Source organism: Staurois parvus, unplaced genomic scaffold (assembly GCF_062004578.1).
Source record: "Staurois parvus isolate SC_StPar_1 unplaced genomic scaffold, SC_StPar_1.0 ptg002421l, whole genome shotgun sequence".
Lineage (NCBI taxonomy): Eukaryota > Metazoa > Chordata > Amphibia > Anura > Ranidae > Staurois > Staurois parvus.
In genome coordinates, this window is record NW_028320217.1 from 56472 (window position 1) to 81469 (window position 24998).

The following is a 24998-nucleotide window of genomic DNA, read 5'->3' on the forward strand; positions in this document are numbered from 1 at the left end:
ATAGGGAATGCCGGGTCCGGGGAGAGCGGATATAGTGAATGCGGGGTCCGGGGAGAGCGGATATAGTGAATGCGGGGTCCGGGGAGAGCGGATATAGTGAATGCGGGGTCCGGGGAGAGCGGATATAGTGAATGCAGGGTCCGGGGAGAGCGGATATAGTGAATGCGGGGTCCGGGGAGACCGGATATAGTGAATGCAGGGTCCGGGGAGAGCGGATATAGTGAATGCAGGGTCCGGGGAGAGCGGATATAGTGAATGCAGGGTCCGGGGAGACCGGATATAGGGAATGCAGGGTCCGGGGAGAGCGGATATAGGGAATGCAGGGTCCGGGGAGAGCGGATATAGTGAATGCAGGGTCCGGGGAGAGCGGATATAGTGAATGCAGGGTCCGGGGAGACCAGATATAGGGAATGCAGGGTCCAGGGAGAGCGGATATAGGGAATGCAGGGTCCGGGGAGATCGGATATAGTGAATGCAGGGTCCGGGGAGACAAGATATAGTGAATGCAGGGTCCGGGGAGAGCGGAAATAATGAATGCAGGGTCCGGCGAGACCAGATATAGTGAATGCAAGGTCTGGGGAGACCAGATATAATGAATGCAGGGTCCGTGTAGAGCGGATATAGTGAATGCAGGGTCCGGGGAGAGCAGATATAATGAATGCAGGGTCCGTGTAGAGCAGATATAGTGAATGTGGGGTCCGGGGAGAGCGGATATAGTGAATGCAGGGGCCAGGGAGACCAGATATAGTGAATGCAGGGTCCGGGGAGACAAGATATAGGGAATGCAGGGTCCGGGGAGACCAGATATAGGGAATGCAGGGTCTGGGGAGAGCGGATATAGTGAATGCAACACTTTAATGAATGACGTAATGCACATTAGCGCACCTCAAAAATGTACATTGGCCCTTAACGTTTCTGATAAAACTTTAGAGCGCTGTGATTTTATTATGCAGTAACATACGTGGGATGTATAGATCGCCTGTAACCAGCAACCTGTGACTCATTGATGATCCAATGATCAGATATCTGAGTCACTCATCAGTGATGGGGGGTATTAGGCTGTGGAGAGGTCTGAGATGTAATCCGCCTGACGCACAGTATATGGGTCAGTGTGTCTTCGTTAACAAAGAACATGTCACCCCCGTAGTGATGACCTCAATACAGAAGGACACAATAATTGAGAAGCGATTCCTCGCCGGCTCACATTGCTGCAGCTCCTTACACAACTGATGAGATGATATAAGATGACATTGTACTATACAGCTGGATGATTATATAATGGACTGACCAATCACATGGCTGCATCCCACAGGACCATTTTTTTTTCTCTTTTATTAAAGCAGAGCCGTAAGCACCTTTACAAGTTTGCAAGGATACATTCCTGACATGTCATGATATACAGCAACTGTATCCTCTCTCAGAGAAACTCTACTTTCTGAAATCTATCCTTAAGCTTCAGTCCAAGATGTCATCAGTCTATTGCAGGCAGAAGCAATCATTTCCCCAGTCCCCTCCCACCCCCACAGTGACCCCACAGACTGTACATTGTAACTTTGTAGCAAGTCATAAAGTGAGAGGCTGCAGCAGGGGCTGATTTGTGTCAAACATTTGTGAACAAGAACTGCACAGGGACCAGAAATCACATAGTTGTGTCATCTCTGAGCCGGCATCCCAGTCCAGGAAGTGTATGGCAATTCTGGATGATCTGGAAAGATGGCTCTGTACTTCTGGAGAGAAAAGCAGTAGAAGGCATTGTCAGGAATGTACTGTTTTCTCTGTGAGAGGTAATAACTAGAAATAGCATGCCCTGTATACCCCCATACACCCCCTGTATACTCTGATTCATCATCTGTATACCCCCATACACCCCTATATACCCCAATTAGTCCCCTGTATACCCCCATACACCCTCCATTCATCACCTGTATACCCCCATACACCCCCTGTATACTCCGATTCATCATCTGTATACCCCCATACACCCCCTGTATACACCCCCTATATACCCCAATTAGTCCCCTGTATACCCCCATACACCCCCATTCATCACCTGTATACCCCCAAACATCCCCTCTATACCCACATTTATCCCCTGTATACCCCCATACAATCTCCTGTATACCTCCGTACACCCTCTGTATACCCCCATACACCCCCTGTATACTCAGATTCCTCATCTGTATACCCCCATACACCCCAATTAATCCCCTGTATACCCCATACACCCCCCATTCATCACCTGTATACCCCCATACACCCCCCATTCATCACCTGTATACCCCCATACATCCCCTCTATACCCACATTTACCCCCTGTATACTCCCATACAATCCCTTTATACCCCCATACAATCTCCTGTATACCTCCGTACACCCCCTGTATACTCCGATTCCTCATCTGTATACCCCCATACGCCCCCTATATACCCCAATTAATCCCCTGTATACCCCATACACCCCCCATTCATCACCTGTATACCCCCATACACCCCCCATTCATCACATGTATACCCCCATGCATCCCCTCTATACCCACATTCATCCCCTGTGTACTCCCATACAATCCCTTTATACCCCCATACAATCTCCTGTATATCTCTATACACCCTCTGTATACCCCCATACACCCCCCGTACACTCCAATTCATCATCTGTATACCCCTGCACACCACCTGTATGCTCCCCCTATATACCCCAATTAATCCCCTGTATACCCCCATACACTCCCCCATTCATCACCTGTATACCCCCATGCATCCCCTCTATACTCACATTCATCCCTTGTATACTCCCAAACAAACCCTTTATACTTCCATACAATCCCTTTATACTCCCATACAATCTCCTGTATACTTCCGTACACCCCCTGTATACCACCATTTATCCCCTGTATGCCCCCATACCCCCCCCCCCCATTTATCCCCTGGAATTTGCCCCAATCTTTAACTGGCCTTTGCAGCAAGGAGCACATGGAAAGGCAACGCATGTCAAACAACAAAAAAGAAAAATTCAGTCAAGTGAATTGTCTTGTCTTAATCCTTTGCATTTTTTTGTTTTTCAATTTTTTATTTTTATTGTTATTATTATTATTTTGGTGGTTTCAATACAGCTTTATTTTGTTTTTGTGTTTTCATTGGGTGTTCCAATTACACTGCTCAAAAGAATTAGAGGAACACTTTGAAAATTGATCAGATCTCAATGGGGAAGAATCTCCTGCCGGTTCTCTATACTGACATGGACGGGGTAATGTGTTCGGAATGTAAGGATGTCCCATTGTTTGATGTAAATGAAAATGATCGACCTACAGAGGACTGAATTCAAAGACACCCCGAAAATCAAAGTGAAAAAATGATGCAGCAGGCGAGTCCATTTTGCTGAAATGCCATTGCAGCAACTCAGAATGGTCCTCAGTAGTTTGTATGGCCCCCACGTGCTTGTATGCATGCCTGACAACGTCAGGGGAGGCTCCTAATGAGACCACGGATGGTGTCCTGGGGGATTTCCTCCCAGATCTGGACCAGGGCATCACTGAGCTCCTGGACAGTCTGAGGTGCAACCTGGTGGCATCGGATGGACCGAAACATGAGATCCCAGAGGTGTTCTATTGGATTTAGGTCAGGTGAGCGTGGGGGCCATTCAATGCTATCAATTCCTTCATCCTCCAGGAACTGCCTGCATACTCTCCCCATATGAGGCCGGGCATGGTATTGCACCAGGAGGAACCCAGGACCCACTGCACCAGGAGGAACCCAGGACCCACTGCACCAGCGTAGGGTCTGACAATGGGTCCAAGGATTTCATCCCGATACCTAATGGTGGTCAGGGTGCCATTGTCTAGCCTGTAGAGATCTGTGCGTTCCTCCATGGATATGCCTCCCCAGACCATCACTGACCCACCACCATATCGGTCATGCTGAACCATGTTACAGGCAGCAGAACGTTCTCCACGGCTTCTCCAGACCCTTTCACGTCTGTCACATGTGCTCAGGGTGAACCTGCTCTCATCTGTGAAAAGCACGGGGCGCCAGTGGTGGACCTGCCAATTCTGGTGTTCAATGGCAAATGCCAATGGAGCTCTATGGTGCCGGGCAGTGAGCACAGGGCCCATTAGAGGATGTCGGGCCCTCAGGCCTCCCTCATGAAGTCTGTTTCTGATTGTTTGGTCAGAGACATTCACACCAGTGGCCTGCTGGAGGTAATTTTGTAGGGCTCTGGCAGTGCTCATCCTGTTCCTCCTTGCACAAAGGAGCAGATACCGGTCCTGCTGATGGGTTAAGGACCTTCTACGGCCCTGTCCAGCTCTCCTAGAGTAACTGCCTGTCTCCTGGAATCTCCTCCATGCTCTTGTCTCCTGTAATCTCCTCCATGCTCTTGAGACTGTGCTGGGAGACACAGCAAACCTTCTGGCAATGGCACGTATTGATGTGCCATCCTGGAGGAGTTGGACTGCCTGTGCAACCTCTGTAGGGTCCAGGTATGGCCTCATGCTACGAGTAGTGACACTGACCCGAGCCAAATGCAAAACTAGGGAAAAACAGTCAGAAAAGATGAGTAGGGAAAAAAATGTCACCTGTAAAACCATTCCTGTTTTGGGGGTCGTCTCATTGTTGACCATCTAGTGCACCTGTTGTTCATTTCATTAACACCAAAGCAGCTGAAACTGATTAACAACCCCCTCTGCTACTTACCTGACCAGATCAATATCCCAGGAGTTTCCTTGACTTGATGCTACACTCTGGTTAACCAGTTCTGTGCTGCCCTATACTGCTACAGGGTGGCACGGGTGCACAAAGTCATGTATATATACGTGATTTAGCAGTTCTGGGGTGGGGGCGTGCACCGTCATTCACTGCCATAGCAGAGCCATCCAAAGCAGTGTGCTTACGGTGAAGCACACACACAGCCGCCATAGTGAAACACACACATCACACAATGGCATGGCAAGTCGCAAGTGTGACCAGGATGTAAAGTCAGAGCCCACCCCTCTTTAAAGTATGGCAGATATACAACACAAGCAACCTCTGAGGATTTAGCAGTTGTACAACCAGAAAAAAAAAACAAAAACTTTTTTTAGTGGAGAGATGGCAATAACACTGCCCCAAACTACATCACTGATCTGGTACCCAAATACCACCCAAAACTTACTCTCCGCTCCTCACAAGACCTCCTTCTCTCTACTTCCCTGGTCTCCTTCTTCCATGCCCATCTCCAGGACTTCTCCAGGGCTTCCTCCATCCTCTGGAACTCCCTACCCCAATCCATCAGACTATCATCTACTCTCCTCACCTTTTGGCGCACTCTGAAAACCCATTTCTTCAGGGAAGCCTACCCCGCCCTCAGCTAATTACCGATCTCCTCCACTCTACCTACCACTCCATCCCCCACAGCTATTTCCTCCTGTACCACTATCCCCTCCCTCCTAGATTGTAAGCTCCAAGGAGCAGGGCCCTCAAACCCCTCGTGTATTGAATTGTATTGTTACTGTACTGTCTCGTGTATTGTCTCCCTTTATAATGTAAAGCGCTGAGCAAACTGTTGGCGCTATATAAATCCTGTATAATAATAATAATTTTTTTATTTCATTGCTGCACCTGGAATGGCAATGTATTCTACAGTGTGTCCATTAGGTGGCGCTGTATGCACATTGATTGTACAAGGCAGCAGAAGTTGCAGCTTCAGTAGCTCTGGTCATATTAGGAAAAAATATGTGAATGTAACAATTTGTCAACAATTTTGGAAAGCAGTCATTAGAGAGAACCTGTTGAGCAAAAAGAACCAACACTTGCTATTAAATATCATTGCTCAAGGCAAGCCCCTATTACCCCCCCGGAGTACTTCTAAAGGGTGCATAGAGCCTCACCGAACAAGTCCTCCCCTATGCAAGCTACGCAGGAAGGGGCACACAGAGTCTCACAGATTTGGCCCCGCGACACATGTATTTTTCAAAGGCTCCCCTGAGTAATGTCAAATTAATTGGTCAAATAAAATCGAAAGACAAAAACACGACTACTAAAAAAGCAAAAAAAAAAAAAAAGCAAAAAAACAAAAACGTAATCTCTTCTGATGCAAGTGATTGCCTATTCATGCTCATGTGCTGCAGTGGTCGCGTGACAGCAAGAAACATGCTGACAGGAGGAGAGAGCATAGTGACAGAGAGATCATGATGGACAGTAGAGGCGTATCAGTTTGTTGCTTCTCTTTTCACTGTCCAGTCCCAGGCTGGGGGGGGGACAAGTCCTGGAAGCCTTACTAACTGTAACAGACGAAGATCAGGTCTCCTGCCAGGCAGGGCCGTGCTGTACAGCTACACCTTTAATTGGTGTCTGTTTCCCCACTGGGGAGATATCCCTGCACTTCCTGTTCGCGTGACACCGTGTTGCTGAAACCATAAGTCTTCCTTGTGGGGGGCATAACATTTAAAGCAGGGGGTGTCAAACTCAGTTTCATCGCGGGCCGCATCGGCATTATGGTTGCCCTCAAGGGCCAGTTGTATCTGTAAGGCTAGATATCCTGAGCTTCCCCCCCCCACTTACATCAGATGTCAAGAGCCCCCCATTATCTGAAGAGTACTCCACCCTCCCTTACATCACAGTGCACCCCCTTACCTTGTGCTGCTGCAGGGAAGAAGCTGGGAGCGGAGCTGGGAAGAAAAAAGTGCAGGGTCTGGGGCAGTGCTGGGACAAGGTCATCAAGACAAGGACGAACATGCCCCCTCCCCCAAAGATATATGATCATTATGTGTCAACAAAAATCCCCCCCCCCAAAAAAAAAAAATCATCAAGCACTAATCTGCATGCTTACCCCTAAGCATTCCCCCTCCTCCCAATACAAATCTTATCCCCCCTCCCCAGCTCAAATCCTTTTCCTCCCCTCAAAAATAAAATTTCTCCCTTCCCTCTCATACGTCCCCAGCACAAATCCCCCCCCCCCAAAAAAAAAAAAAATTCCCCCTCCTAGCACAAATCCTCTGCCCCTCAAATTTCCCCGTCAAACATTAATCCCTCCCCCCACTCCAAATCCCCTCCTTCCAGCACAAATTCCGCTCCCCCAATCCCCCATTCTAGCACATATCCTCCCCCTTACACATACAAATATTCCCTCCTAGCACAAATACCCCTCAAAAATTCCTACTAGCTCAAATCCACCCCCCCAACCACCACCATATTACTTTTATAGCACAAACCCCCAAAATCCCCCCTCCTAGCATAAATCCTCATATCCCATCCCCTCTCCAAAACAAATCCCCACACCTAGCATAGATCCTCATATCCCCTCCTCTCTCAAAACACGAACCCCCCCTCCTAGCATAAATCCTCATATTCCATCCCCTCTCCAAACACGAATCCCCCCTCCTAGCATAAATTATCACATCCCATCCCCTCTCCAAACACAAATCTCCCCTCCTAGCATAAATCCTCATATTCCATCCTCTCTCCAAACACGAATCCCCCCTCCTAGCATAAATTATCACATCCCATCCCCTCTCCAAACATGAATCCCCCCACCTAGCATAAATCCTCACATCCCATCCCCTCTACAAACATGAATCCCCCCACCTAGCATAAATCCTCATATCCCATCCCCTCTCAAAACACAAATCCCCCCTCCTAGCATAAATCCTCATATCCCATCCCCTCTCCAAACATAAATCCCCCCTCCTAGCATAAATCCTCATATCCCATCCCCTCTCCAAACATAAATCCCCCCTCCTAGCATAAATCCTCATATCCCATCCCCTCTCCAAACAAAAATCCCCCCTCCTAGTATAAATCCTCATATCCCCCCTCCTAGCATACATCCTCATATCCCATCCCCTCCCCAAACATAAATCCCGCCTCCTAGTATAAATCCTCATATCCCATCCCCTCTCCAAACACAAATCCCCCCTCCTAGTATAAATCCTCATATCCCATCCCCTCTCCAAACACAGATCCCCCTCCTAGCATAAATCATCATATCCCATCCCCTCTCCAAACACAAATCTCCCCTCCTAGCATAAATCCTCATATCCCATCCCCTCTCCAAACATAAATCCCCCCTCCTAGTATACATCCTCATATCCCATCCCCTCTCTAAACACAAATCCCCCCACCTAGCATAAATCCTCATATTCCATCCCCTCTCCAAACACGAATCCCCCCACCTAGCATAAATCCTCATATCCCATCCCCTCTCCAAACACGAATCCCCCCTCCTAGCATAAATCCTCATATTCCATCCCCTCTCCAAACATGAATCCCCCCTCCTAATATAAATCCTCATATCCCATCCCCTCTCCAAACACAAATCCCCCCTCCTACCATAAATCCTCATATGCCATCCCCGCTCAAAACACAAATCCCCCCTCCTAGTATAAATCCTCATATCCCATCCCCTCTCCAAACATGAATCTCCCCTCCTAGCATAAATCCCCATATCCCATCCCCTCTCCAAACACGAATGCCCCCTCCTAGCATAAATCCTCATATCCCATCCCCTCTCCAAACACAAATCCCCCTTCTAGCATAAATCCTCATATCCCATCCCCTCTCCAAACACAGATCCCCCCTCCTAGCATAAATCCTCATATCCCACCCCCTCTCCAAACACAAATCCCCCTCCTAGTATAAATCCTCATATCCCATCCCCTCTCCAAACACAAATCCTGCCACCTAGCATAAATCCTCATATCCCATCCCCTCTCCAAACATGAACCCCCCTCCTAGCATAAATCCTCATATCCCATCCCCTCTCCAAACCCAAATCCCCCCTCCTAGCATAAATCCTCATATCCCATCCCCTCTCCAAACACAAATCCCCCCTCCTAGCATAAATCCTCATATCCCCTCCCCTCTCAAAACACAAATCCCCCTTCCTAGTATAAATCCTCATATCCCATCCCCTCTCCAAAACAAATTCCCCCACCTAGCATAAATTCTCATATCCCATCCCCTCTCCAAACACAAATCCCCCCTCCTAGCATAAATCGTCATATCCCATCCCCTCTCCAAACACGAACTTCCCCTCCTAGCATAGATCCTCATATCCCATCCCCTCTCCAAACACAAATCCCCCCTCCTAGCATAAATCCTCATATCCCATCCCCTCTCCAAACACAAATCCCCCCTCCAACCATAAATCCTCATATCCCATCCCCTCTCCAAACACAAATCCCCCCTCCTACCATAAATCCTCATATCCCATCCCCTCTCCAAACAGAAATCCCCCCTCCTAGTATAAATCCTCATATCCCATCCCCTCTCCAAACACGAATCCCCCCTTTTACCATAAATCCTCATATCCCATCCCCTCTCCAAACATGAATCTCCCCTCCTAGCATAGATCCTCATATCCCATCCCCTCTCCAAACATAAATCCCCCCTCCTAGTATAAATCCTCATATCCCATCCCCTCTCCAAACACAAATCCCCCCTCCTACCATAAATCCTCATATCCCATCCCCTCTCCAAACACAAATCCCCCCTCCTAGCATAAATCATCATATGCCATCCCCTCTCCAAACACAAATCCCCCCTCCTAGCATAAATCCTCATATCCCATCCCCTCTCCAAACACGAATCCCCCCTCCTAGTATAAATCCTCATATCCCATCCCCTCTCCAAACACAAATCCCCCCTCCTAGCATAGATCCTCATATCCCATCCCCTCTCCAAACACGAATCCCCCCTCCTAGCATAGATCCTCATATCCCATCCCCTCTCCAAACACAAATCCCCCCTCCTAGCATAAATCCTCATATCCCATCCCCTCTCCAAACACAAATCCCCCCTCCTAGCATAGATCCTCATATCCCATCCCCTCTCCAAACACAAATCCCCCCTCCTAGCATAAATCCTCATATCCCATCCCCTCTCAAAACACAAATCCCCCCTCCTAGTATAAATCCTCATATCTCATCCCCTCTCCAAAACAAATCCCCCCACCTAGCATAAATTCTCATATCCCATCCCCTCTCCAAACACAAATCCTCCCTCCTAGCATACATCCTCACATCCCATCCCCCCTTCTACCATAAATCCTCATATCTCATCCCCCCTCCTACCATAAATCATCATATCCCATCCCCTCTCCAAACACAAATCTCCCCTCCCAGCATAAATCCTCATATCCCATCCCCTCTCCAAACACAAATCCCCCCTCCTAGTATAAATCCTCATATCCCATCCCCGCTCCAAACACAAATCTCCCCTCCCAGTATAAATCCTCATATCCCACCCCCTCTCCAACACAAATCAAAGTAAAACTGCTATAGGGCGGTCCTCAAGTGGTTAATACGGCCCTGGTCAGGATCGGATTTTCTCCCTGACGTTTCTTTAACCTCCACAGCTGTTATATATCAAAGACCAGAAGATGCTGGAAGTGGCAGCAATAAACATCTCCGGTAAATTCAGCTTGATACATCTCAGCCTGCTACACTGTATCTGTTTGTTGTTCTGGAAGATGTTGACACCGACCCATAAATTTCCGTCTTGTGTTTCTCAGTAACTGAAAGAAGATGGATCAGAGGACTTGGCTCGGAGATTGCCAGCAGGCGAACAATAACGTCAGGAGGGGCGGTAATAATAATCCAGAGATCAAGAAAAACCGGGAAAGGTCAGAAAGTAAAAGGGAAGGCTTAATTCACAGCATGTGTGCGTTGATGCGTGCGAAATACACATAAAGTGTTACTAAACCCACAACAGCAAAATCAGTCTGTATACGCAGTAAAGCATGCTTGTTACAGTTGGGTCCATATATATTTGGACACCGGCACAATTTTAGATTTTTTTCAGGTATTTACCAAAACATATTCAAGCTATGGTTCTATAATGGATATGGGCTGAAAGTGCGCACTCTCCGGTTTAGTTTGAGGGTACGTACTTCCAAATTGGAGGAAGGGTTTAGGAATTACAGCTCTTAAGAGTAGCCATCTCCCCTTTTTTCAAAGGACCAAAGGTAATTGGAGAATTGAATCAAAAGCTGTTTCATGGCCAGGTGTGGGCTACTCCTTTGTTATTTATTATTATTATTACATCGAGTTTATATAGCGCCAAAGGGTTTGCTCAGCCCTGTACAATAGAGGGGGGACAATACATGAAACAGTACAGCAACTACAAACAGCACACGAGGGGTTAGAGGGCCCTATTCTTTCGAGCTTACAATCTAGGAGGGAGGGGGTAGTGGTACAGGAGGAAGTGGCTGTGGGGGATGGAGTGGTAGGAGGAATGAAGGAGAACGGCTTGTGAGGGTGGGGTAGGCTTCCCTGAAGAGGTGGGTTTTCAGGGAGCGCCTGAAGGTGAGGAGGGAAGGTGACAGTCTGATGGATTGGGGTAGTGAGTTCCAGAGGATGGGGGAGGACCTGGAGAAGTCTTGCAGACATGCGTGGGAGGAGGAGACCAGGGGGCAAGATAGAAAGAGGTCCTGCGAAGAGCAAAGGGTACGGGTAGGGTGGTACCTGGGAATCAGGTTGGTGAGGTAGTTAGGGGCAGTGTTGTGAATGGCTTTGTAGGTCAGAGTGAGTAGTTTGAATTTGATGCGTTGGGCGATAGGGAGCCAGTGGAGGGATTGGCAGAGGGGGGTGGCAGAGGTGGAGCGGGTGGTGAGGTGGATGAGTCTAGCCGCTGAGTTCAGGATGGTCTGAAGCGGGGAGAGCCTGCGCTGGGGTAGGCCGGTGAGGAGGGAGTTTCTTCATCAATTAAGCAGGTAAAGGGTCTGGAGTTGATTCTAAGTGCGGTATTTGTATTTGGAATCTATTGCTATGAACCTACATCATGCGCTCAAAGGAGCTGTCCATGCAAGTGAAAGCGGCCATTGTAAGGCTTCTAAAATGAAACAAATCCATCAGAGAGATCGCAGCAACATTAGGAGTGACCAAATCAATAGTATGGTACATTCTGAGGAAAGAAGAACGCATTGGTGAGCTCAGCAACATAGAAAGGCATGGATGTCCACGGAAGACAATAGGAAGAAGGGTCAGCCGCACACCGGAGGATAGATGAATATAGTGTGTATTTATTGATCCATAGGACACACAAAACACCTTATGATTAAGCATGAGATCGTGTGAAACGCGTTAACAAGTCCTGTATTCATGTCCTGGTGTTTTGTGTGTCCTATGGACAAATAAATACACACTATATACATCTAATCTCCGGTGTGCGGCTGACCCTTCTTCCTATCGCATTCTGTGTGGTGGCGAGCCAGAGCCTGCATCTGTTGTGGATTGATCTGGATTGTTTGCCTGAGCGGTATACCTTTTGTTCTTTCGTTTCGTTCATGGAAGACAACAGTGGTGGATGATGGCAGGATCCTCTCTATGGTAAGGTAAAAACCCATTCACAACATCCAGACAAGTGAAGGACACTCTCCAGGAGGTGGGCGTATCATTGTCAACGTCTACAATCATGAGAAGACTTCACGAGAGCAAATACAGAGGGTTCACCACAAGGGGCAAATACAGAGGGTTCACCACAAGGTGCAAACCATTCATAAGCCTGAAGAAAAGAAAAGCCAGATTAGACTTTGCAAAAAAACATCTAAAAAAGCCGGACCAGTTCTGGAAAAGCATTCTTTGGACGGATGAAACTAAGATGAATCTGTACCAGAACAATGGTAAGAAAAAAGTTTGGAGAAGGCTTGGATCAGCTCATGATCCAAAGCACACAATGTCATCTGTAAAACATGGTGGAGGCAGTGTGATGACATGGGCATGCATGGCTTCCAGTGGCACTGGGTCATTGGTGTTTATTGATGATGTGACAGAAGACAGAAGAAACCGGATGAATTCTGCAGTGTTTACAGATCTACTGTCAGCCCAGATTCAGCCAAATGCAGCAAAGTTGATTGGACAGCGCTTCACAGTACAGGTGGACAATGATCCAAAACACACTGCAAAAGCAACCCAGGAGCTTTTGAAGGAAAAGAAGTGGAATATTCTGCAATGGCCGAGTCAATCACCTGATCTCAACCCAATTGAGCATGCATTTCACTTGCTGAAGGCAAAACTACAAACAGGGCCAGCACCTGCTAGTGTGCAATGGAGGTGATACAGGTGGAGACCAGCTTTGAGCGGTGATTACTCTTCATTCATTAACACTTTAAGGTGGTTGTAAACCTCAGACATGAAATCTGAACAAAGCATATCCCTCTATAGCAGCGGTTCTCAACCTGGGGGTCGCGACGCCTTTGGGGGTCGAACGACCATTTCCCAGGGGTCGCCTAAGACCATCGGAAAACACATATTTCCGATGGTCTTAGGAACCGAGACACCGCTGCTCCGTCTCGCGATCTGTGGGCGGGATGATATGCTGCCCCTGTAACCTGGCCACACCTCCGGGATCACTCAACAGCTCCGCCTCCTCGCCGCTGATTGGCCACCGGAACTGTAGCTCAGGAGAGGCACACAGGCGGCCAATCACCGGCGAGGAGGTGGAGCTTGGAGAGGAGGAGCCGAGCGGCAGAGCGCGCAGATCGAAGAAGATCGAGGGAGCTGCAGGATCGAGTGAAGAGGAGAGCGGCCAGAGAAGGAAGACAGCTGACAGGTAAGTGCAAATTTTGCTTCTGCAGGCTGTAGATGGGAGAGGGAGAGAGCGAGCCCAGGCTGGAGCAGGGGTCAGCAAGGTAAGTATCATTGGTGTCAGTGGGAGGAATAGTGCCCCATCATTTGTGTCACTAATACCAACGATGGGGCACTATTCCTCCCCCCACTGACACCAACGATGGGGCACTATTCCTCCCCCCACTGACACCAATGATAGGCACTATTCCTCCCCCCACTGACACCAACGATGGGGCACTATTCCTCCCACTGACACCAACGATGGGGCACTATTCCTCCCACTGACACCAACGATGGGGCACTATTCCTCCCACTGACACCAACGATGGGGCACTATTCCTCCCCCCACTGACACCAACGATGGGGCACTATTCCTCCCCCCACTGACACCGACGATGGGGCACTATTCCTCCCCCCACTGACACCAATGATAGGCACTATTCCTCCCCCCACTGACACCGATGATGGGGCACTATTCCTCCCACTGACATCAGTGATGGGGCGCTAGTCCTCCCACTGATACCAATGATGGGGCACTATTCCTCCCACTGACACCAATGATGGGGCGCTAGTCCTCCCACTGATACCAATGATGGGGCACTATTCCTCCCACTGATACCAATGATGGGTCACTATTCCTCCCACTGACACCAACGATGGGGCACTATTCCTCCCCCCACTGACACCAACGATGGGGCACTATTCCTCCCCCCACTGACACCAACGATGGGGCACTATTCCTCCCCCCACTGACACCAACGATGGGGCACTATTCCTCCCCCCACTGACACCAACGATGGGGCACTATTCCTCCCCCCACTGACACCAACGATGGGCCACTATTCCTCCCCCCACTGACACCGACGATGGGGCACTATTCCTCCCCCCACTGACACCGACGATGGGGCACTATTCCTCCCCCCACTGACACCGACGATGGGGCACTATTCCTCCCCCCACTGACACCGACGATGGGGCACTATTCCTCCCCCCACTGACACCGACGATGGGGCACTATTCCTCCCCCCACTGACACCGACGATGGGGCACTATTCCTCCCCCCACTGACACCGACGATGGGGCACTATTCCTCCCCCCACTGACACCGACGATGGGGCACTATTCCTCCCCCCACTGACACCGACGATGGGGCACTATTCCTCCCCCCACTGACACCGACGATGGGGCACTATTCCTCCCCCCACTGACACCGACGATGGGGCACTATTCCTCCCCCCACTGACACCGACGATGGGGCACTATTCCTCCCCCCACTGACACCGACGATGGGGCACTATTCCTCCCCCCACTGACACCGACGATGGGGCACTATTCCTCCCACTGACACCGACGATGGGACACTATTCCTCCCACTGACACCGATGATGGAGCACTATTCCCCCCACTGACACCGATGATGGGGCACTATTCCTCCCACTGACATCAGTGATGGGGCGCTAGTCCTCCCACTGATACCAATGATGGGTCACTACTCCTCCCACTGCAAAATTACAGTTCTGAAGTAGCAACGAAAATAATTTTATGGTTGGGGGTCACCACAACATGAGGAACTGTATTAAGGGGTCGCGGCGTTAGAAAGGTTGAGAACCACTGGTCTATAGGGTGTACTTGTCTCAATCTAGAGCACTAAGGCTCCGTTAACACCAATGCATTTTTAGTGCTTTTTGCAGAAACGCACTACAGTCAATTTTACATGGTTTCCTATGGAACATGTTCACATTGATGCTTTTTTGAGCCACTGCGTTTCTGGAAAAGGGTCAGGGACTTTTTTAAAAGCAAAAAGCAGCATTTTTGCTACAATACAGTTCAATGGAGAAGCTGCCGAAATGGACGGTAGTACGTTTTTGCCGCGTTTTTACCGCATTTTGCATTTTTATTCTACCCAGCAACTAAAAAAATTCCACTTTAACAAAAAAAAAAGAGCATCTAACTTCAGCATATTCAATTATAGTGGTTGTAAAGGCTCGAAGTTTTTTGCCTCCATGTATTCAATGCACGGAGGTAATAAAACCTTCTTTGTGCAGCATCCCCTCCCAGCCCCCTCAATACTTACCTGAGCCTCATGGTGATCCAGCGATTTGCATGACAGCCTCGGCTGTCCCGGGTCTCTGCCTGCTCATTGGCTGAGACAGCAAGCAGGAGCCATTGGCTCCCACGTGCTGTCAATCACAGCCAATCAGCCAATGAGAAGGGGGGGAAAGCCACGGAGCAGCAGGTGCCCCCATAGCAAGCTGCTTGCTGTGGGGCCCCCAACAGACAGGAGGAGCCAGGAGAGCCTGCAGGGGGACCTGTGAAGAGGAGGATCCAGGCTGCTCTGTGCAAAATCACTGCACTCAACAGGTATGTAGACATGTTTGTTATTTTACACCAAAAAAAAAAAAACCTTTAGAATTCTTTTAAGCTTTGGCAATTAGGTCCCTTTCAGCCGGGGAGGATCTGTCAGTGGGATCCGCCTGCTCAGCGGGGGATCTCTCAGCCGATCCGCCTGCTCAGTGGGAGATCTCTCCGCTGATCCACCTGCTCAGTGGGGGATCTCTCCGCTGCCCCGCCTGCTCAATGGGGGATCTCTCCGCTCTCTGCCTGCTCAGTGGGGGAACTCTCCGCTGATCCGCCTGCTCAGAGGGGGATCTCTGCGCTGATCCGCCTGCTCAGCGGGGGACTCTCCGCTGATCCGCCTGCTCAGCGGGGGGACTCTCCGCTGATCCGCCTGCTCAGCGGGGGGACTCTCCGCTGATCCGCCTGCTCAGCGGGGGGACTCTCCGCTGATCCGCCTGCTCAGCGGGGGGACTCTCCGCTGATCCGCCTGCTCAGCGGGGGGACTCTCCGCTGATCCGCCTGCTCAGCGGGGGGACTCTCCGCTGATCGCCTGCTCAGCGGGGGGACTCTCCGCTGATCCGCCTGCTCAGCGGGGGGACTCTCCGCTGATCCGCCTGCTCAGCGGGGGGACTCTCCGCTGATCCGCCTGCTCAGCGGGGGGACTCTCCGCTGATCCGCCTGCTCAGCGGGGGGACTCTCCGCTGATCCGCCTGCTCAGCGGGGGATCTCTCCCCTGATCCGCCTGCTCAGCGGGGATCTCTCCCCTGATCCGCCTGCTCAGCGGGGGACTCTCCGCTGATCCGCCTGCTCAGCGGGGGAACTCTCCGCTGATCCGCCTGCTCAGCGGGGGGACTCTCCGCTGATCCGCCTGCTCAGCGGGGGGACTCTCCGCTGATCCGCCTGCTCAGCGGGGGGACTCTCCGCTGATCCGCCTGCTCAGCGGGGGGACTCTCCGCTGATCCGCCTGCTCAGCGGGGGGACTCTCCGCTGATCCGCCTGCTCAGCGGGGGGACTCTCCGCTGATCCGCCTGCTCAGCGGGGGGACTCTCCGCTGATCCGCCTGCTCAGCGGGGGGACTCTCCGCTGATCCGCCTGCTCAGCGGGGGATCTCTCCCCTGATACGCCTGCTCAGTGGGGGATCTCTCTGCTGATCCCCGCTGAGCAGGTGGATGACAGACTTCTGTCTGCTCTGCTGCTGCAGAGCGAACACAGACACTGCCTGATGATTTCAATGGGACGGTCAGATGGAAACGGACCGCCTATCCTTTCCCACCTGATTTTCATCCGATCCGCTGGAATGGATCCCCTTCCGTCTGTTTTTGGCGTACAGGATCGGATTGGATGCCGGTGGGTGTCAGAGGACTATTGTCCGCTGACACCCGACGGTCCATAGAAGTCTATGGATGGACCAATCGGGTTTGCCTGAAACACGACAAGGCGGACCCCATCAGTCTGCTCATGTGAAAGGGCCTAAAGCCTGGAAGATAATTGGTTGTATGCAGAGCTGCATCAGATTTGACACCATGAAGTTTTAGCAAATAACCCCCCTTACTCTTTAAAAGGCTGAGAAAACATTCTCTGCACTGCAATTGTCTGAAGTAAGATTGCATTGGATTCAACTTCTGTGTCCTATTGAAGAGTTAAGCTGCCTGTGGATGGTGTTAAGTAAGCAGTTGGCCATACTATCCAGATAGGCTAGGTCTATGGAGGTATGTCAGCGTATAAAGAGGCATTTGAAATAGAACAGCTACAATGATTTTCTGCTTCTGCATGGACGTTTGGATGGACGTTTGTCTTTTTTCAGCCAGACTATGGATGGAATACTTATATCAGTCCAAGTTGGACCCATGTAACTGCAATAAAACCATATGTAGAGTTCAGCTTTGAGGCAGCCCATTTATTTTGAATGGGCTGCCAACGCACCACAGAGGATGAAGAAAGGCACATGACCATTTTTGGCAATGAAGCACACCACAACGCATTGTGGTGTGCTGGGGTCTGCTGTTTAGTACAATGGGGTGCCATTCACCCCAACAACGCACCGTAGGTGAACTGCAATGCTACGGTGTGGATGAGCCCCATCGCTCTATAGGGTCACTCCACTGAGTCCATGTTTTTTATTTTATCTCCTGATAATGATCTTCCCATCTGACATCCAGATCTGTGGGATGCGTCTTTGTACAGAATTGTTATACAACGGATGGCTTATATGGTGATTCATTATTTGTTGTTTGACGACTCATTATTATACCTCCACCTGGAATGGCCTCTCTCAGATCTCCGCAGTACATACCTCACCGAGCCTGACAATACCAGGCAATCGTATATTAAAGGAGTGGTAACCCACGGGATAATCTGCCTCCAACAGCACCTAGGCGAAGGTGACATCAGCGATAGGGAATGGTCATCATCAGGACCACTCGGGATTCCCTGGGATATTATCTAAAGCAGTGGTCTCTAAACTGTGACCTGGGGCCAGATGTGGCCCTTTACGTGCTTTTATCCGGTCCTTGGGACAATATTTCATCCAATGAAACCAACAATGGGGCATAATTACCCTCACTGACACCAATGATGGGGCACAAATCCTCCCAATGACACCAAGGATGGGGCACAATTTCTCACAATAACACCAACAATGGGGACGCATGACAACAATGCTGGGGTACAATTCATCCTAGTGTCACCAACGATGAGTCACAATTCCTTTCAATGACACCAAAGATGGGGCACAATTCCTCTCACTGATACCAAAGATGAGGCACAATTCTGGCCAATGACACCAAGGATAGGACACAATTTCTCAAAAAGACAACAATGGGGTCCTCTGACACCAAAGTTGGGGTACAAATCATCCCAATGTCACCAACAATGAGGCATAATTCCTTCCAATGACACCAAAGATGGGGTACAATTCATAATGTCACCAACGATGAGGCACAATTCCTTCCAATGGCACCAAAGATGGGACACAATTTCTCCCAATGACACCAACAATAGGGCCCTATGACACCAATGATGGGGTACAATTCATCCCAATGTCACCAACGATGAGGCACAATTCCTTCCAATGACACCAAAAAGGGGGCACAATTCCACTCACTGATACCAAAGATGAGGCACAATTCCTTCCAATGACACCAAAGATGGGACACAATTTCTCCCAATGACACCAACAATAGGGCCCTATGACACCAATGATGGGGTACAATTCATCCCAATGTCACCAACGATGAGGCACAATTCCTTCCAATGACACCAAAAAGGGGGCACAATTCCTCTCACTGATACCAAAGATGAGGCACAATTCCTTCCAATGACACCAAAGATGGGACACAATTTCTCCCAATGACACCAATGATAGGGTACAATTCATCCCAATGTCACCGATGAGGCACAATTCCTTCCAATGACACCAAATATGGGGCACAGTTCTCACTGATACCAAAGATGAGGCACAATTTCTTCCAATGACACCAAAGATGGGGCACAATTCCTTTCACTGATACCAACAATGAGGCACAATTCCTTCCAATGACACCAAGGATAGGACACAATTTCTCTCAATGACACCAACAATGGGGCCCTATGACACCAATGTTGGGGTACAATTCATCCCAATGACACCAAAGATGAGGCACAATTCCTCTCAATTACACCAAAGATGGTGTCAATGGTTTTTCCTCCCACTAATGTAAGGCCTTTTTTTTCCTCCAAATGGCTACAGTCCGGCCCCTGGAAAGTCCGAAGGACAGTCAACTGGCCCTATGTTTAGAGAGTTTGGAGACCCCTGGTCTAAAGGATGATGATGATGTTGGGCTGAGAAACGACAAGTATTTAGACTTTTCTCCCTCCCCATTGGTGTGTTTTTAATACATTCTGCAGCAGATTTCCAAACTAAAGTGGACTTTTACCTCTCCCCAATCCAAAAACCCATAGTGCATGTAGCATTGCCCATCCAAACACATCAAAGAAATCAATTTGGAAAATCAAATTTACATTTTTATTCCCTCTTCCCTGTGTCCCTGAGGCACTGTGACATTATGCATCCCTGGGCACACAGGTGCCCCCTGGGAAGGCTACGTCACCAGTGCCTTCCAGAGAAATCCTGCAAAATCCCATGTATGAGTTGTATGAGATTCAGGGGCTTCGTATTATCCTTTAATAGCAATCTACCCCATATATTGGACTGAATATGCACAAGATCTGGCACAATGTCAACTTTGCCAACTTTGTGGGAAGAGTTTGGGGATGGCCCCTTCCTGTTCCAACATGACTGCGCACCAGTGCACAAAGCAAGGTCCATAAAGACATGGAGGAGCCAGTTTGGGGTGAAGGAACTTGACTGTCCTGCACAGAGTCCTGACCTCAACCCCATAGGGATGAATCCCATCCCATTGGGATGAATTAGAGCGGAGACTGTGAGCCAGACCTCCTCCCCCGACATCAGTGCCTGACCTGACAAATGTGCTTCTGGAAGAATGGTCCAACCTTCCCATAGACACCCTCCTAAACCTTGTGGACGGCCTTCCCAGAAGAGTTGAAGCTGTTGTAGCTGCAAAGGGCGGGGCCAACTCAATATTGAACCCTATGGACTAAGACTGGGGGGCCATTAAAGTTCATGTGCGTGGAAAGGCAGGAGATCCAATACTGGGGGCAATATAGTGTATGTGTTTTGCCATTCATTACCAAAGGCACCTCTACACACAATGACAGCCAAGACATCCCCCAGAGCACTACAACACATGCACTGCATTATACATTTTTTGACACGTCCAACTTTTGGAGCATTTTGATGCGTTGGCGATCCATTACTTTCAATGGGACGCATTAATGCACACAAATATAAAAAGGCCCTTAAAGTGTTACTAAACCCTGGACCCTGCATTCACTATATCTGGTCTCCCTGGACCCTGCATTCACTATATCCGGTCTCCCCGGACCCTGCATTCACTATATCCGGTCTCCCCGGACCCTGCATTCACTATATCCGCTCTCCCCAGACCCCGCATTTACTATATCTGCTCTCCCAGGACCCTGCATTCACTATATCCACTCTACCCGGACCCTGCATTCACTATATCCCCTCTCCCCGGACCCCACATTCACTATATCCGCTCTCCCCGGACCCTGCATTCACTATATCCGCTCTCCCCGGACCCTGCATTCACTATATCCACTCTCCCCGGACCCCGCATTCACTATATCCGCTCTCCCCGAACCCCGCATTCACTATATCTGGTCTCCCCGGACCCTGCATTCACTATATCTGGTCTCCCCGGACCCTGCATTCACTATATCTGGTCTCCCAGGACCCTGCATTCACTATATCCGGTCTCCCCGAACCCCGCATTCACTATATCCGGTCTCCCCGAACCCCGCATTCACTATATCCGGTCTCCCCGAACCCCGCATTCACTATATCCGGTCTCCCCGGACCCTGCATTCACTATATCTGGTCTCCCCGGACCCCGCATTCACTATATCCGGTCTCCCCGAACCCTGCATTCACTATATCCGGTCTCCCCGGACCCTGCATTCACTATATCTGGTCTCCCACAGCACACACAACATGGAAATGCAATTATTCTAGTAAATATAAACTGCTGTATACCTTTTCTCATCAGCAGTATATATCTTGTGCCTTCTGTCAGTGTCCAGCCGAGCACTGGTTAAAGTTTGTAAGAGGAGTTTGCATTTTGCTCCAGGTGTATGCAGAACCCATGACCTCTGTCTGAACAGTGCTAATTGGCCCTGTGCTGATCACATTCACACTCAAGAAGAAAAAAAACAAACCTCTCTAGCAATACACACCAAACTGAGCATGTGCAGTGTCTACACACAATATGTCTTATCAGGAGATAAGGGGGGGGGGGCCACTGGAAGAAGGGGAGGATCAGAGAAGACAGGATCAAACAGCCTTTTTACACAATGCGGAGGATTAACCCCTTCGGTCCCACAGTGAGTATAACAAGCATGCTTTACTGCATCTACAGACTGATTGTACAGTTGTGGGTTTAAGAACATGTGTTGACTTTTGGGGCTCTGGTTAAAAAAAATAAAAATAAGTATATGGTTTGGGCAGCTGACACACATTGAGCCCGGGTTCACATTGACGCGGTGCGGAATTTACACCAGTGGTTGTGCGATTTCCTCACCCCATCATGATTGCACCCCGTTCATGCGAACTGCTGCGGGTATGTATGTTAAGTTAATGACACCCCTAAAATTGGTTCGCAAAATGCAGTGCGATATGCAGAATCAGATCGCATGGGTGTGAATACCCATGTGATCAGATTCTGGTGCGGGGAAAAAAAAAAAAAAAATCGCACTGCACAGAAATCGCATGTGATTTTCGCAGTTATGCGGTGCGGTTCCTGTACGAACCGCATGCGATGTGCTGCACCGCATCAGTATGCACCCAGGCTCAGAGCTCATTGAACATGAACAGGTTGACTGACACACCTAAAGGTTTATTAAAGCAACAGTCAGCTCTGTGGTTAAAATTTCAAGCACAAGACGACCTCTCGGCCAATCGATGGAAACATGACCGGTTACACCTCTCGACTCTCCAGCGTGAACTGAAAACAGGAATAGGAGGTTCCTGCGGATTGGTTCTTGTGCCTATCATGTAATGCATATATGCGCCGGCTGGTGGGGCTTAGGGCCAGTTCACACTACATGCGTTTCAGCAGCTTTTTGTTCTGCATCCAAAACGCACAGAAAGTCGGTGATAGGGTTGTCAATGTCATAGTTCACATCAGTGCTTGCAGTTCCAGTGCGTTCCGGTTGCAGAATAAAAAGTAGAGCATGCTGCATGTCTTCTGCACAGAGCTGTACTGGTACACGATAAAACGCACACGCCATGCGTTTCAGTTGTTTTTTTCTACATCCAAAATGCACAGAAAGTCAGTTATATGGTTGTCAATGTCATAGTTTACATCACTGCTTGCAGTTCCAGTGCGTTCCGGTTGCAGAAAAAAAGTGGAACAGGCTGCATTTTTTTTCTGCACAGAACTGCACTGGAATGCAGTAAAAAAAAAAAAACGCATGTCCCTATTTAGGCATGGTTCACAGTACATGCTTTTCAGTTGCTTTTTTTTCTGCATCCAAAACGCACAGAAAGTCGGTTATATGGTTGTCAATGTCATAGTTCACATCAGTGCGTGAAGTTCTAGCGCCTTCCGGGTGCAGAAAAAAAAAAAAAAAGCAGAGCAGGCTGCATTTTTTCTGCGCAGAACTGCACTGGAATGGGGTAAAAACACATTAAAAATTGGGCAACACTGTGGCTAAATGGTTAGCACTTCTGCCTGGCAGTACTGGAGTCGTTGGTTTGAATCACAGCCACGGCACCTCCTGCCTGGAGTTTGCATGTTCTCCCTGTGCCTGCGTGGGTTTCCTCCGGGTACTCTGGTTTCCTCCCACACTCCAAAGACATGCTGGTAGGTGAATTGGCTCCTGTCTAAATTGTCCCTAGTATGTGTATGTATGTGAGTTAGGGACCTTAGATTGTACGATTGAAGTGCTGCGTAAATTGACGGCGCTATATAAGTACCTGAAATAAATAAAAATGCACTGGAATGCAGAACACATAAAAAAAACGCACTGGAATGTGTCAAAAACGCATAAAAAAATACACCGGAATGCGTCAAAAATGCGCATGCAGAAACGCATCCAGAATGTATTTCTATAGTGTTAACCGGCCCTTAATGTCCACATGCCAAACTTTTGTGTCCATGGTGGCTGACGTCGCTGTCGCACGCGCTCAGTTCTCGGGTCTCTATCAGGACAGGCTCCCGATCATGTGACCACTGTGACAGTCAATGATTAGGAAGTCGCCCCCCCCCCCCCCCCCCGCATGAGACCCAGTTATAGAGCAACAGCAGGCAGGAAGGGGTTAAAGAAAAACCGCTACTCGGGGGAAGGACATAGGCTGCCATTGGACGCTGATTCCCTAAAGGAGTAGAAAAGGTTCACTCAGTTGAGCTGAATACACAATTACATAGAATGGATCAATAACTATAATAATGATCATTTTATTACATTTTTGGTTGCACATAAATCAGATTATAATACAGCTTTTCCTTTTACCCAAACTAAGTGACCAATCCTTACTCTTTTACTAAACCAACCCCGCTGACTTACAAGTCTGCAGATCAGCTGTCCTGCCTTCACTGGCTGCATGCTTGCGTCAGGTGTGTTTAGAGGCTATAGAATCTGGAAAAAGCCAATCAAGTAGGTTTTTTTTTTTACCTTGGTTTCACACCAATGCATTTTTTTGTAGTGCTTTTTGCAGAAAATGCACTACAGTCATGGCACCACCTGCCTGGAGTTTCTCCCTGTGCCTGTGTGGGTTTCCTACAGGTACTCCGGTTTCCTCCCACACTCCAAAAATATGCTGGTAGGCAGGGGCGGACTGACCATTTGAAAACTCGGGCACTGTTTCCAATTTGGATACACTATCACCTTTTACCATATTACTGGGATCTTTGAGATCGTTTATGCACCTAACCCACTGGGATATTGTGGATGGTATATTCATACTCATCGTCAAGGGCGGACTGACCATTTGGAATCTCGGGCACTGCCAGAGGGCCCGGGGTCAGTAGGGGGCCCCATGAGATGCCCGTGGTACCTTTTTCATAGGCTTTTTTGAGTTTGGACAAGGACACGGGGCCCCATGATCCCCTATTGTCCGGGGGCCCCATGAGTTGTCAGTCCGCCCTGCTGGTAGGTTAATTTGGTCCTGTCTACATTGTCCCTAGTATGTGTGTGAATGTGAGTTAGGGACCTTAGATTGTACGCCCCTTGAGGGTTAGGGACCTTAGATTGTACGCCCCTTGAGGGTTAGGGACCTTAGATTGTACGCCCCTTGAGGGTTAGGGACCTTAGATTGTACACCCCTTGAGGATTAGGGACCTTAGATTGTACACCCCTTGAGGATTAGGGACCTTAGATTGTACACCCCTTGAGGATTAGGGACCTTAGATTGTACACCCCTTGAGGATTAGGGACCTTAGATTGTACACCCCTTGAGGATTAGGGACCTTAGATTGTACGCCCCTTGAGGGTTAGGGACCTTAGATTGTACGCCCCTTGAGGGTTAGGGACCTTAGATTGTACG

At 49.2% G+C, this 24998-nt stretch overlaps 1 long non-coding RNA gene across 1 annotated transcript in view; it reads right to left on the reverse strand.

The window, feature by feature from the left end:
- Positions 1-1539: 1539 nt before the first annotated feature.
- The window catches only part of LOC149430898 (uncharacterized), a 42604-nt gene continuing 19145 nt past the window's right edge, over positions 1540-24998 (reverse strand). Inside the window, exon 3 of the long non-coding RNA XR_016309380.1 lies at positions 1540-1727. This is a non-coding gene — a long non-coding RNA (uncharacterized LOC149430898). The remainder of the gene's footprint in view (positions 1728-24998) is intronic.